The sequence below is a fragment of the Herpailurus yagouaroundi genome, unplaced genomic scaffold (genome assembly GCF_014898765.1).
Source record: "Herpailurus yagouaroundi ecotype Mexico unplaced genomic scaffold, PumYag 198, whole genome shotgun sequence".
Lineage (NCBI taxonomy): Eukaryota > Metazoa > Chordata > Mammalia > Carnivora > Felidae > Herpailurus > Herpailurus yagouaroundi.
Genome location: NW_024412429.1, coordinates 22610342 through 22625846, shown reverse-complemented (window position 1 = coordinate 22625846; position 15505 = coordinate 22610342). Strand labels below are relative to the sequence as shown.

The 15505-nt window shown below is 38.9% G+C and overlaps 1 protein-coding gene across 11 annotated transcripts in view; it reads right to left on the bottom strand.

The window, feature by feature from the left end:
* Positions 1-15505, bottom strand: part of PLAGL1 (PLAG1 like zinc finger 1) — a 73984-nt gene that overhangs the window by 43876 nt on the left and 14603 nt on the right. For all 11 annotated transcript variants that reach the window (XM_040448966.1, XM_040448971.1, XM_040448972.1 and 8 more), the window contains exon 2: positions 3675-3708. The gene's annotated coding sequence lies outside the window, so the exon portion shown is untranslated. The remainder of the gene's footprint in view (positions 1-3674; positions 3709-15505) is intronic.

Here is a 15505-nt window from a genome sequence, read left to right as displayed (position 1 = left end):
GAGGCACTGAGGCATTGGAGCAGAAAAGTAACGTGACCAGACTTAGAGTTTTAAATAATTTATCTGGCTGCTCTTTGGAAAATGGATTATAAGAGAAAAAGTATGAAAGCAGAAAGACCATGGAGTGCCTGGCTGAGCAGGTTAAGCATCGGCTCTTGATTTTGGCTCGGGTCATGATCTCACAGTTGTGAGACTGAGCCCCGCATAGGGCTCCTCACTGAGTGTGGAGCCTGCTTGAGATTCTCTCTCCCTCTCTCCACTTGCCCTTCCCCCCTTGAGCTCTCTCTCTCTCAAAAAAAAAAAAAAAAAAAAAAAAAAAGGCAGGGAGAACAGTAAGGAGCCTATTTTAATAAAAAGATGATGAATGATGATGGTTCGGACCAGTATGAGAGTGGAAGAAATGGTGAGAAGCAGTCATCTTCTGGATATATCTAAGGTAGAGCTAACAGTATTTCCTGACAGCTAGATAAACAGAAGGTGAGATAAAGAAGAAATGACAATGGTGTCAAAGAGTGTGGTGTGAGAAAATAGAGTAACAGAGTTAATATTTATGAGTGATAGAGTTGCCATTTACAGAGATGAAAAAGACTAAGGAAGAGGAAAGTTTAGTTGAGAGTGGAGAGGAACTTAACTGCAGACATATTAGGTTTGGCATGCCTGTTAGACATTCAGCAATTGGGTATTTAAATTTGGAGTTCAGGAGAGAGGTTCACAATGGAGATATAAATTTGGTAGATATCAGCATATATGTGTAGTTAAAGCCATGAAACTGAACCAGCTTAGCTAGGAGTAAGTGTAGGCAGAGAAACAGTGTAGGAACTGTCCTGGGTCACCCAGTGTCTGGAAGTCAGGGCAATGAAGAGATATCTGCAAGGAAGACTGATACGAGTGGTCATAGTAACTGGAAGGCAGCTGGGAAAGTGTGGAGACTCAGAACGCTAGGGAGGTCCATGATTGACAGGGTCAACGATACTGGTAGGTCAGGTAAAATGAGGGCTGAGAACTGTGAGATTTGCAACATGGAGGTCACTGGTGACATTTAAGACAGTTTTGGTAGAATGATGAGAATCAGTCCAGACTGAAATGGGATCAAGACAGAATGGACAGAAAGACTGAAAGATTGTGTAGAAGAAAATGGAAATGAAATGGATTGGTAACTAGGGAGAATGGGAAGTAAATAATTTTTTTTAAGTAAAAGAGGCAGGAAATCCATAACTCAGGGGGGTGAAGGGACAACTGCTACAGCAATATCCTTGAGTAGGTGAAAGGAAATAGAATATAAGAACATAAGTAGAAGAGTAAGCTTTAGATTGGATTTGGGCAGTTCACCCAGAGAGGAAGAAGAGAATGCAGAATATATGGTGTGGGTAGTAGGGGTATATGTGACGACGGGCACTTATGGAAGTTCTCTTTTGAGTATTTCTATTTTATCAGTGATAAAGAAAACAGAGTCATCAGGTGAAAGGGAAAACAGAAGAAGAGGAACTGCAAGTTTATAGAGAAATAGGTTTTAAATGTCTTCCTAGGAATTAATTGTCCAAATTGCCTGAAAACATTAGGGGACCACTGAGGTTAATAATCAAAATAGTTAAAATAAGACTAGTGAGCATGGCTGATCACTTTTCTCCAGCTAGGACTAGCTGTGCAGCCGAAGGCATGGAAGAGACAAAGTCTTTGGGGTTTAGATAGCAAAGTATCTAAAAAGTAAAGCAAGAAGGAGGGATAAGAGAAGGGGGTAAAGTAAAGCAAAGAAGGAAGGATAAGAGAAGGGGATAAACAGGTAATTTTAATGACAGGGTAGAGGCTATTTACACTGAATAAGCAAATATCTAGATGGAATTAAAAATTTGGGAGCAGGGACTGGTGGAGAATGGGATTCTTGAACTCAAGATCATGGAGGGAAACAGTTATTGCTAATGACTAAGTTTGCAATATCACCATGGGGAGGGAGGACAGGACCAAAGTAGTCTGGGAGACAAGATCACTGAAAGAGAGAAAGTTAAGGAACTGAGAAATCAAGGTATTGGAAGGACCCCAAAGTGGCCATAAAATCACCAAGAATTAGGACACAAGAGTCTTGGAGAGGAGGACAGTGAGCCAGGAGCTAAATCCTCAAGGAATGAGAAAGAGTAATGTGGGAATTAGGTGACTACAACAAGGAAAAATACATATTTTTACTTTCAAGATTTTTAGAAATTATGTTTTATAACTATATTTATAATTATTTACGGTTAATTGTATGTCAACTGTTTTAAGATACTTCAACAGTCTTTTTATGTTCTATTTCTTCTATTCTAGCTCAAATGTCCTTATTCTCTTCCGCTATCATTGTGAAAAATGTACAATAGATCCTGTCATTGTTATCAATTTCCTAAATTTTAAAGCACTATTTCCTCAAAAATGTTTCATGGAGCCCCAATTCTACAGTATATATGGAGTTATATTGGGAAATACGTTTTAAAAACAACACAGACCATAGGCTCTTTTAGATAATCAGTTCTTGGAAGTAAGTCTAATTTTTACTAAGGTTTTTTTTCCCCTGAATTTACATGACTATAGGTCCCTTTCCCATATAACATCCAAAGGAATGAGTATACTAAGGCATATACTTTGGGGAAAACTGTATTAAGAGGTGTGTGTCTTCCTAGTGGCCTGAAAATAGGTGAAACAACTTGTTAGAACAAGATTCAAACTAATTTAGACACCGTCTGAGAATGCAAATCCCCAGTATGTTACCTTGCAACAATATCATCCTCCACTGCTAACATTATGAAAAACGAAATCATCTTCACACAATGTTTCTCAAAGAGGTCTTTAAAATTAGTTTAACATATTTCAGTTCTTCATCAAAATGACAACATGCATAAATCAAAACTATTGATTGCACATTATGGTTCATAACCTTATTTTTCCATACTGGCAACACAGTCTCTTTTCTAAGAAATTGGCCAAGTAAAACCCATTTAATAATGTCAAATGTTTTCTGTGACACAGAGAATAATTTCTTTTCCAGGTTAAAAATGTTTATTCAAATTTTCCTATTTCAAATGTTTGCATTTCATGGAATTAAAAAAACCCAAAAACCTACCATCATAACAGGAGCTCTCAATTTTTTTTTCCAATACACAACAAAGAAAAAGTTATAGAACAGCAAGAGAGCTACTTCAAACGATAAAATAGGAATAAAGTCATATTCTCAGATTCCCAGTCTAGAATCCTGCCCTCATTTAATCGAATTGCCAGATTTTCACAGGTAAATGAAGCAGAATTTATTTTTCCTCACTAGTCAAACCACTTACACTTGTGGCTTTCTCCCAGGGTGCTGTGCCCCTCTTATCATCTGCCACAAAGATGTTCTGGGTGCAGGCTGTGATGTCTAATGGGAGACATGTACATACAACCTCAACTCCACAGATGGCACTTTACTCCTTCTAATCATAACCCTGATAGGAAATCACTCCAAAGACACAGAAGGCCCTAGCCCAAGATGTGTAATGCAAACTTCCTCAAAATAACTATCACCTAATGGTATCAGAAAAAGTGAAACAGCCCTTAAAATAATATAAGAACCAAATGATAAAGTTTTGCTCCAGGTTCTCTAGAAAAGTACTCTTATAATCAGAAAATACAGAATGTTGAGGGTGGAGAATGCATAAATTAAAATGTCAACTTACAAAGCCAATGATGACTTATCAACGAGGCAGAAACCTAAAAACAAAAAAATAAATAAATAAAAGTCATTTATTAGTTGTATGTAACAGTTGTACATGCATTTTTAATTTTACTGTGGTAACTACAGATTCCCACATGAATTTTAAGAGAGATTTGAGTCCTTTTACTGTTTCCCCCAATGATAACATTTCACAAAGCTAAAGCAGAATATCACAATCACTACATATTTGTATTAATACAATCCACTGATCTTTTGAGATTTCCCCAGATTCATTATACTTATTTGTGTACGTATTTGGTTCTACAGAACTTTATTACCTTAGGCTCATGCATATGTCACCATACAAGATACCGAACAGTTCCATCACCACAAGGATCCCTCATGTCCTTTTATAAGCACACCCCACCTCCTTTTTCACAACCCCCTTATGTCCTCAACCTCTTGTATATCCTTTTGCTTCTCCCTTGGGAGAGAGAAAGAATGTTCGCAAGGGCACACATGCAAGCAGGGGAGGGGAAGAGAGAGGAGGAGAGAGAATCCCAAGCAGGCTTCACATCCAGTGCAGAGCTCAAAGGGGGGCTCAATCTCATGGCCAATGAGATCATGACCTGAGCTGACATCAAGAGTCTGATACCTAACCAACTAAGCCACCCAGGCACCCCAAACCTCTTACACATCTACTTTTTAACATTAAAAATAAACAACATCCATTTGTGAGTGATAAGTATTTTACTCATTGTGCATAAGAGACTACTACCCAGTTATATGTCAAATCATAAATAAAGAATTCTATTTTTCTACATGAAAGAATAAGATTTAAAGCAACAAATTCTCTGGAGAGAAAATTTTGTTTGCTTGTTGTTACCATGACATAAACTACTCGCTTCAAAAATCAAAAGGTGAAAGGTAAGAGTGTTGTCTGAACTCAGATTCCATATTTTCAACAATATATTTTAAAAGGCTTTATTCTTTTAGAGCAGTTCTAGGTTCACAGCAAAATTGAGGGGAAGATGTTTTTAGTTTCACACTCCATTTGTTCAACTGCTGCCATATAGGAAAGCAATGCACTTTCATATATTAGCCTTATAGTCTGTAACCTTGCTATTACTCATTTATTAGTCCCAGGTTTTTTTATTTTATTTTTTTTGGATTTTCTATATAGATGATTGTACCATGTGTGAAAAAAGATAGTTTTTTTCTTCCCAATCTGAATACCTTTTATTCCTTGTCTTATTGCATTAGCTAGGAATTCCAGTATTATACTGAAAAGGAATGATAAGAGACTATCTTGCCTGTTTTCGATCTTAATGGGAAAGCTTTTACTTTCTCACCATTAAGTATGATGTTAGCTGCAGGCTTTTGCAGATATTCTTTATCAAGTTGAGGAAGTTCCCCACTATTCCTAATTTGCTGGATGTGTGTGTGTGTGTGTTGATCATAATGGGTATTGGATATTGTCAAATGCTTTTTCTGCATCTACTGATAAATCATCTGCTTTTTCTTCTTTAGCTTGTTCATGTGATGGATTACATTAATTGATTTTCTCAAATGTTGAACCAATTTTGCATACCTGGGATAATCCCCTTTTAGTCATGGTATATGACTTTTTAAGGATTGTTGGTTTGGGGCACTTGGGTTTAATGTCCGACTCTTGATTTTGGCTCAGGTCATGATCCTAGGATTGTGGGATCGAGCCCTGCTTTGAGCTCCACACTGGGCATGGAGTCTACTTCAGACTTCTCTCTTTCTCTCTCTCTCTGTCTCTCCTTCTGCCCCTTTCCCCTGCTCATGCTCTTTCTCTAAAATTTAAAAAAAAAAAAAAAAAAAAAAGGATTGTTGGATTTGATTTGCTAAGGATTTCTGAATCTATGTTCACGAGAGATACTGATCTGTAGTTTTTGTGTAATGTCTTTGTCTGGTTTTGATATTAGATTAATGCTGGCCTCACAGAATAAATTAGTAAATATTCCCTCTGCTTCTATCCTCTGAATGTGATTGTAGAGAATGGCATAATTTCTCCCTTAAATGTTTGGCAGAACTCACAAGTAAATCCATCTTGGCATGTTTTGAAATGCAATTATTTTATTTCTTTAATAGTATAGGCGTGGGCATTGAGTTCAAAGTATTCCTTTATTATTCAATGTCCAAAGGATGTGAAGTGATACCTCTTTTTTGTGATATTAAGAATTTGTATCCTCCTCCTCCTTTTCTCAGCCTCACTAAAGGCTTATCAATTTTATAGATCTTTCAAAGAACTAGATTTTGGTTTCATTACTTTTCTCTGATATATATCTTTTCAATTTCACTGATTTCTGCTTTTTAAAGTTAAAACCATTTTTTTAAATTTATTTGTGAGAGAGAGAGAGAGAGAGCGCGCACACAAGTGGGAGAGGGGCAGAGAGAGAGAGAGGGAGACAAAGAATCCAGAGCAGGCTCCAGGCTCTGAGCTGTCAGCACAGAGCCTGATGCAGGGCTCAAACTCATGAACCGTGAGATCATAACCTGAGCCGAAGTTGGCGCTTAACCTACTAAGCCACCCAGGTGCCCCTCTGTTTTTTAATGATTTTTTAAAGTAATTTCTATACCCAACATGGGACTCGAACCCATAACCCCAAGATCAAGACTTGCATGCTCCACAGACCAAGCCAGCTAGGCACCCTTTTTCCTGCTCTAATTCTCATTACTGCTTTACTTTTGTTTACTTCAGATTTAGTTTGCTCTCCTTTTTTTCTGGTTTCCTAACATGGAAATTTAGATTATTGAGGTCAGGACTTTCTTCTTTTCTATATATGCATTCAGTACTATATATTTTCCTTTAAGCAACACTGTGTCTGCATCTGACATTTTGATGTCATGTTTTCATTTAGCTCAAAGTATTTTAAATTTTCTACGGATATACTTTTTTGACCTATTATTTATAAATTGTGTTGCATAAGGCAAACCATAAGAGACTCTTAAATACAGGGAAAAAACTGAGGGTTGATGGGGGGTGGGGGAGAGGAGAAGGTGGGTGATGGACACTGAGCAGGGCACTTGTTGGGATAAGCACTGGCTGTTGTATGGAAGCCAAATTGACAATTATATACAAAAAAAAAAAAAAAAAGAAAAGAAACCACTAAAAAAAATTAAATTGTGTTGTATAACCTCTAATTTGAAATTTCCTACTTGTCTTTATGTTATTGATTTCTAAGTTAAATTCCATGGTGGCTTGAGAGCAAACAATGTATGATCTGTATTCTTTTAAATTTGTTGTGTTTTATGGTCCAGAATGTGGTCTTAGTGAATGTTCTACGTGAGCTTGAGAAGAATATATACTCTATTGTGGATAAAGTGATCTAAAGATGTCAATTACATCTAGTTGACTGATGGGATATTACGTTCAACTATGTCTTTATTGATTTTCTGCCTAATGGAGCTATCTATTTATTATAGAAAGTATATAACATTTTCTTTTTTCTTTTTTTTTTTTTTTAGAGTATATTATAATATTTTCTAACCAGCAACCTGAGTGCTTACCATAGCATGATCTAGGCATTTTAACCATTTTCTCATTTAATCCTCCTAACAACCCTATGAGGGATGTACCATATTATCCCTTTTGGGCCCATAGGAAAACTCAGGCACCAAAAGTTTTAGTAATTTGCCCAAGGTCACACAATTAGCAAACAGCTGATCTGGACACCCGAGTCCAGACTTTTAGCATCTAGGCTACAGGGTCCCTCAAAGAAACCTAGGATGATGAAATCAAGGCATTTTGTGTTACCATTAATTTCTATGATGAACAATGAAAATTTTCCTAGTAAGTCTTGGCAACAGTAATTACTCCTAAGCACTAATGTCCCTTTTACTCACTGTTGCTAAACACGCTTACATTGGCAGACACAGTATAAGCACAATATTTATGGTTTTTCATTCTAAAACATTCCACAAAATTGAGTGAAATATTACATCTATTTTGCTTGCATGTCACCAGAGCAATAACATTTATATTCATATTCACTGTTTTTCTAAAATTGTTAAATTCTTAATGGATAGAGACTATACCTGTACAAGTAGGTTTGTAAATAGCTATACACAAACATCCAAGAAAAGCCTTTGATGAACACAATCATAAGCACAAAGACAACGTCAGGTTAGCTCTACTCCACCAGAGTTTCTGGTTTCTAGAAACCTGGACTCTGACATGGAAAGGGAGTCAAGACCTTCACTGGAAGGTAGGACCCTGCATCAGAGAATACAGTGGGCACTTTCCTTTAAACTTCATTTACCAGCTAGAAATATGATGTAACTTATTAACCTAAAGTTTTAAAAATTCTAGGATGCAAAAAACTAACCATGCCATTCTTAGCTCAGGTAACAAAGTACCATGGACTTGATGATTTAAACAGTAAATATTTATTTCTCTCAGTTCTGGAGGCTGGAAGTCCTAGACCATGGTGCCGCATGGATGGGCTCTGGTGAAAATCCTCTTCATAGACTACCAACTGCTCACCGTATTCTCAGATGGTGGAAAAAAGAGCAAACTAGCTAGCTCTTTGGTCTCTTCTTATAAGGGCACTGATTTCATTCGTGAAGGCTCTGCCTTCATCGTCTAATTACCTCCCCAAAGCCCCACCTTTAAATATCACATTGGGGTTAAGATTTCAACATATGAATTTTGGGGGACATAAACACTCAATCCGTTGCAAGGACCTTATATGGAGATGAAGATAATACAGTCATCTCGTAAAAACCTCTTGCAGAATCTCACACCTAGGGGAAAAAATAGGGATAGACTACTTAAAACCTATGCAATTCTGTAATCAAATGGTATCTTGCTGCTAATCTGGACAGCCCAGGTAGGCATCAGTGTGACTGGAGAGGGCCTCAGGGGATACTAAAAATGCACAGAAACAATAGAGTGGAAAAGCTACTGCAGTAGAGATGGAGATGGAGGGTTCTCACAAACAAGGAGAGTGACTTCACTCACTCTGTCAACTCCAGAGTTCTAAAGTCCGGCTACAACTCCAGAACTCTTCCCTGCCCGTTATCTTCCAGTTGGTGTTTTCACTCCCGACACTTGCACATACACATATGTCTCTGCTAACACCCCCACTTCATGCTCCACTGAGGGAAGAAAAAAAAAAAAGCTACTGGATACAGCATTTCATCTTTTCAATGCTAACGCTACAAACTTCCCTTCTAGCACCACAGCAATCTCACTTCTCCATTCAAAACTTCCTTCGCATTGTCATTTTCTCCCTTTCTACTAGAGATACTGCTCCCCAAGATACACCCATGATCTGGTATTTCTCAACCTATAATAAACAAAACTTTCATTAACCTTGCACTGCCCTCCAGCTCCCACTATATTCCCAGACTATCTTTCTCAAATTTCTGAAAAAGATTTAAAAAGTAGATAATCCCCATTTCCTCACCTATTCACTTTCCAACCCATTCCCCTGGCTCTGATCTCCACCACTCTATCAAAAGATCCTTATCAAGGTCATCAAAGCAATTCTTATTATCCTCATTTTAAAAATCAGGGCACTGAAGCTCAAGAGAGATTACTAGGTTGAGATAGTAAAGACATATCTTCCCTTAGAGATAAGCAAGAGCCCAGAGCTGCCCCAAAGCTCTCTTTTCATGATATTAGACTAAGGACTTCATCTTCCAGGGACCCCACCTCCTTCTTCTGTTAGGTCATCTTCCCTGCATTAAATCTCAGACTTAGGCTCCAACATACCTCATTGTTTTAAATCATTTTTCATTGAGAAAGAATTTTGCTTGATCTATGAATATTTTCTGTAGATCACTTGGTATATATTATTTTATTTTATTGAAAATAGGTAGTTCTATTCCCTTTGTACAAATAAGAAAACATTGAAACAGAAACCTTTCTCAATATCAGACACCTGAAAAGTATCAGAGCCAGCATTTGACCTCATCACCTAGATTTTGCACCCCAGGCTGCCTGGCCTTCATGATGGTTAGATCTCACAGCTTACCAGTCGTTCCTATTACACGGTAACAAGGGAAGAGCATCACTCAGAAGTGTGCCATACCCCGATATTTCCATCAAGTCAGATACCGTGGGGTTGAGGCAAATTTGCTATGAGCAAACATGTAAGAAACTGATTTATATATCATAATTGGACTTTATAATAGAATCACAGTTGTTAACACAGGATACTCAACTTTGGTGACTACAGCATCTTCCCTCCATAGCTCTATCTAAGAAGTGAATTCAGTAAGCGTGAGGTAGGATACAGATTTGTATGCTCACCCATATCCTATTCTTTTTCTAAGCACATAGACATTACACTTGCTCAGTATTGCCCTTAAGGTTGGACATGAGGGGTTCCCAGTAAACCCTTCCCTCGAGAGCAAGAAGGCCAAGGGTCTAAGGGGACATATCCACTCAGGCCCAGACTCCCCCTCCTAGACCATACCGTAGGTTTCTGGAACAAAGGGATTTCTTGTCCAAAGAACTCCAACCCTGCTAGCAGGGACTGTGAAAGCCTCTTTCCCAGACCTGTGTTTATGAGGATAGATTGTGCCACTGTGTATTCAGCCCTAGGCTCCAAGAAGTGGCCAATGGGTAGCTATCTGCAAGGGTGTGGACATAGGTTCGACGTGTGCCCTCCATCATGCAGAATTGGGCCTGAAACATGAAGAGAAGGGAAAATGGGCCAGCATTCCTACGCTGCCATGTTCTCGAGGCGAAGAAACCTCAAGACTCCAAAAATTCCACATTCAAATCTAGTTTTCCAGGTCACAGAAGATAAATGTGCACAAGAATGATATACTATATGTTTTACAGTTAATTATTAGCTTAACTTACAACTTTTAACTATTCAGATATATGATACAATTCCTTCTAATATTTCTGCTTTAACTTCTCTACCTCCTTACAGTTAGGCACAGCCACGTAAATAGTTCTAGACCGTGAATTAAACAGTTAGTTACTGGTACAAGACCATTTAATATTCTCTTTTCCTCCATGACAATCAAGAAGGTCAGGTGTTCCATAAAGCATACAAGATGGAGGTGCACCCACAGTCCTTAGCCTGAGTGTATAGGGCAGAGTCTCCCAGAAATCCACAATGGATTTTTAACAGGAGAAGAAATCATCTGTTCTTCACTAAAGCCACTGAGGTTTGGGGACAGCTTGTCAGCAACAGTGTAAGTTTAACCCATCCTAACTAGAAATTGGTACCAGAAGTAGGATGCTTCTCTAGCAAAAACTTAAAATATATTTAGTGGTCAGGAAGCAGTGAGGAAATTAATCTTAAGGGCTGGAAAGACAAGTATTATATTTATACAATGACAAAGTATTTTACAACACCCCTAGTATAAATTATAATACTAGTATTTTATAATACTCCTATTATAAATTATAATACTCCCAGTACCTCACAAGACATATTACCTAATAAACTTGCAGCTCTAAAAGAGAGAAGAAAACGGAACACTTGAAGTGTGAATTCATTATTTTTGGCTGCATATGGCAAGTATTCAAGGGATAAGCTGAGAAAAGGACTATCCAGTTTTCAATAATAAGTGAAAAGTAAGAGAGATTCCAGACATTTTCAATTTGCAATGTTATATGGACTAACTACTTCCCATACTAACAGAGACATTGAATGAAGGTCATAGGCTCAGGAAAACATAAAAAAAAAAAAATTAAACTGCCTCAGGGAAAGGACAGATTAACATGTTCATTAAATCATTTTAGTTGGATAAGACGAGGAAAAAGATCAGATTAAGGGTATGGTTTTCCCATAGAAGTCAGTCAGTCAGTCCTCAAATAACTTTCTTTTGGTCTAGAAAGAACTATACAGGTGAGAACTCAAATCAATGCAGCAGAGCTGAGAACCAGGTACCACAACAAAAGAAAAAAAAAAAAAACACAGATGTAATTACCAGCATATAGAACAAACAAACAGAAATCTTTTAGATTTTGGAGAGAATTGTGCTGCCAAAGAGAACCAGTCTATCAGCTAAAGTCTGAAAATGACCCTTTGGCTCCTTCTATATGGAAGCAGTGGGAAGAAAGGGTTGCTCAGTTCCAAGCAGAGCAAATCCTCCACTCTCCATTTCATACGGAGCCAAGGAAGAGAAAAGGAAGAACTACTCAGAGGAAAACACCAGAGCCTCATGAAAACAATGAACAAGAAGATAAAATCAGGCCAGCAAATTTTGTTCCTCCAGGGTGTCCCAATATCCATCATGAGGGATTTCAGAATTGCTATGGACCAGTAATTCCAGTGTGCCTATGTTACCTTTTTCTAGATGGGATAGTCTACTACATTTAACTGCCCCATCCTACCCTTATATGTATCAGGTATATATACAAGTGAGGTGTGTGCGCGCACGCACACACACACACACACACGCACGCACAGAGGGAAGGCCATGTGAGGACACAGCAAGAAGGCAGCCATCTGCAAGGCAGGAAGTGAGGCCTCCGCGGAAACTGAATTTGCTGGCACCTTGATCTTGGACTTCTAGTTTCCAGAACTGTGAGAAAACACCCTTGTGTTGTTTAAGCCACCCAGTATGGCGTTCTGCTATAGCAGTCCAAACTACAGATACATGTTTGGTACTGTGAAATGGAATGTTGCTGTAACAAATGCCTAAAAATGTGGAAGCAGCTTTGGAACTGAGTAGAGGCTGGATGAGTTTTGAGGTGCATTCTAGAAAAAGCCAAGACTGCCTTGAAGAAATAGGAAGTCAAAGGTGACTGGTGAGAACTCAGATGTAAATGAGAATGTGCTATTGGAAATAGAGAAAAGATGATCCTGCCTATAGACTGGTAAAGAACCAGCTGTTCTAGGGTTCAGTGGAAGGAAGAGCTTGTAAGTCACGGATGTTTAGCTAAAGAGATTTTTCTTTTAAGTTTACTTGAAAGAGAGAGCAAGTGAGTGCGAGAGGGGTAGAGAGAGGGGGAGAGAGACAACCCCAAGCACCCTCCACACTTATCAGTGTAGAGCCCAAACTCACGAATCCATGAGATCATGACCTGAGTAATTCAGGTGTCCCTTAGCTGAAGAGATATCTAATCGAAGTATAGAGTGTGGCCTGGGCTATCCTTATTGCTTTAGTAGAATGCAAGAAGAGAGATAAATTGAAGGAATCATTAAGTGAAAGAGAGAGAGAGAGAAAGAGAAAACTTGAAGATCTGGAAAAATTCTCAGCCTATCCATATTGCAAAAAATGAGAAAGTATGTCCAGGAGAAAACACCAACGGTGTGGCTGGACAATAGCTCCATGAGGAGATTATCCTTGGAGTTATTAGTCAGCCTGATCAACAGAAACCAGGAATAGAGATGGGATTAACCAACAGAGACACAGACAGTTTGGCCCAAACAGAATACAGTTAGGATGAAATAAAGGAAGGCTTTTGGACTTCTGAGATTGAACAGGACTAGACATTGAACTATTTGGCTGCAAACATGTTTTATTTCTCATGAAAAGGAAAGAACCCCAGGGCAGTTTAGACATCCTCACTTCTACTCCCACTACAGAGAGAAAGGCTGCTTCCTCCCTTCGTTTCAGAGGGTGGTGCTCCCATCCCTGGTTTCGGTGGGTCAGGCTGCCCCCACCCAGTGCCTCAGGGGTGGAGCCATTGCCTAGGGCTACCAGGCCAGAGGGCAGATCTCGCAGCCAAAGAGGATTATTCTTAAGCCTTAAAATCAAATAGAGTTTGCCTGGCTAGATGTTAGTCTTCTTTGGGGTCCAACATTCCCGTGACCTTTCTGCTTTCTCCCTTTTGGAATGCGAATATCTATCCTATTTCCATCCCACCACTGTATTTCGGAACCACCTAACCAGTTTAGTTTCACAGGTTCACTGCTGGAGAGGGATTCTGCTTCAAGACGAATCATACCTTGAGTCTCATACATACCTAATTTAGAGGATTTTTAAGTAGGCTCCACACCCAATGTGGGGCTCAAACTTATGACCCCAAGATCAAGAGTCACAGGCTCTACTGACTGAACCAGCCAGGTGCCCCATGATATTCAGGTAAGACTTTGGAATGTAGAACTCTGAGTTGATGCTGGGACGGGTTAAGACTCTTGGACCTGTTGAGATGGGATGAATGTATTTTGCATGCAAGAAGGACATCAATTTAAGGGGGCTAGAGAGCATAACGTTATAGGTTGAACTGTGTCCCTCCAAAATTCTTATGTTGAAGCCCTCATCTTCAACATGATTGTATTTGGTGACAGGGCCTTTAAAAAGGAAGTAACTAAGACTGAATACGAATGGGACTTGTGTCCTTACAAGAAGAGAAAGAGACATCAGAGACTACCCTCTCTCCACACATGACAGAGGAGAGGCTGTGTGATGACACAGCAAGGCAGCGGCAATCTATAAGCCAGGAAAAGAAGCCTTACCAGAAAACAAAATTGCTGGCACTTTGATCTTGGACTTCTAGACTCCAGAACTGTAAGTAAATCTGTTGTTTAATCCAACCCAGTCTGTACCATTTTGTTATGGCAGACTAGTCAAGCAGACTAACACATCTACCCTTCTTGGATATTTCCAAGTATCTCTCCCAGGGAAGGACATGAAAAGGGAAGGACATTTAACACTGGGCTGGCCCAAACCATCAGAGACCTTTTGTTTCAAGGTCTAGAAATACTAAATAAATCCTTTGAAATGAAAAATCTATACCAACTAACTGCACTAATGGCAGCCAACAAGAAAATCAAAACAAATAAAACTGGAACCTAGACCTCTACGTTTTCTTTTCCAAAATGTAAAGTATAAGGGGACATTTAGAAGACCCACAGATGTTTCACTGGTCTCCCTCCCACCATAGTCCACACTATTATCAGACCTACTAAGCCATCTCTTTCTTTAGACTTTCCTGATTTAGGCTTTTATTCCCTTCCAGCTGTTTTGATGGCACCAATACCATATAAAGAAATACTGGGTGATTTGAGATGAACTTTAACAAGACATGGACATGTGTCTCACTAGAAAGCAGCTGATTCTATTACTACTCGGTACACTTCTTGTTAAGTAGTTCTGGGAGAGTTTTCTATCAGGGCTGTGACATCTGCACGCTTATGAGGTTCCTATGAGGGGTAGGTAGTCAAATAAAATGTTTATTAAACACACCCACAAAGTGCTCCAAACAGAAGTTACGGCACAGACTACAAATGTTTCCTGATATCCATTCCTCCACTCTTCCTTTGTGATATAATCTGAATTTTATTTTTTTTTTTAATTTTATTTTATTTTTACATTTTATTTATTTTTGAGAGACAGAAAGAGACAGAGCACAAGCGGGGAGGGGCAGAGAGAGAGGGAGACACAGAATCGGAAGCAGGCTCCAGGCTCGAGCTGTCAGCCCAGAGCCCGATGCGGGGCTCGAACTCACAAACCGCGAGATCATGACCTGAGCCAAAGTCAGATGCTCAACCGACAGAGCCACCCGGGCGCCCCTAATCTCTGAATTTTAAAAGGACACAAGGGCACCCAGAATAAGGACATTTCCCAATGTTCCTTGAAGACAAGAGTTGTCATATTACTGACAAACAAGATGTAGGCATTTTAACTGTTACATGCAAATTCTGAAAATAGCATACTCTGAGAAGGAGCATACTCTTATTTTCCCCTCCTTCTTGGCTGAAATACTGACATGATAGAGCTTGGCTAGCCATCTTTAACCATGAGGCAGACAAAAAGAACAATGGTAAAAAACAGTTTAGAAATGGACCCACACAAGTGGATGGAAACTAGGTTTTCACCACTGCAATTCAATGAAGGAAATTCTTTTCAAAAAATGATTCTAGAGCACGTGGATTTCTATAATGAAAAACAAAAAGTAATCTAGAT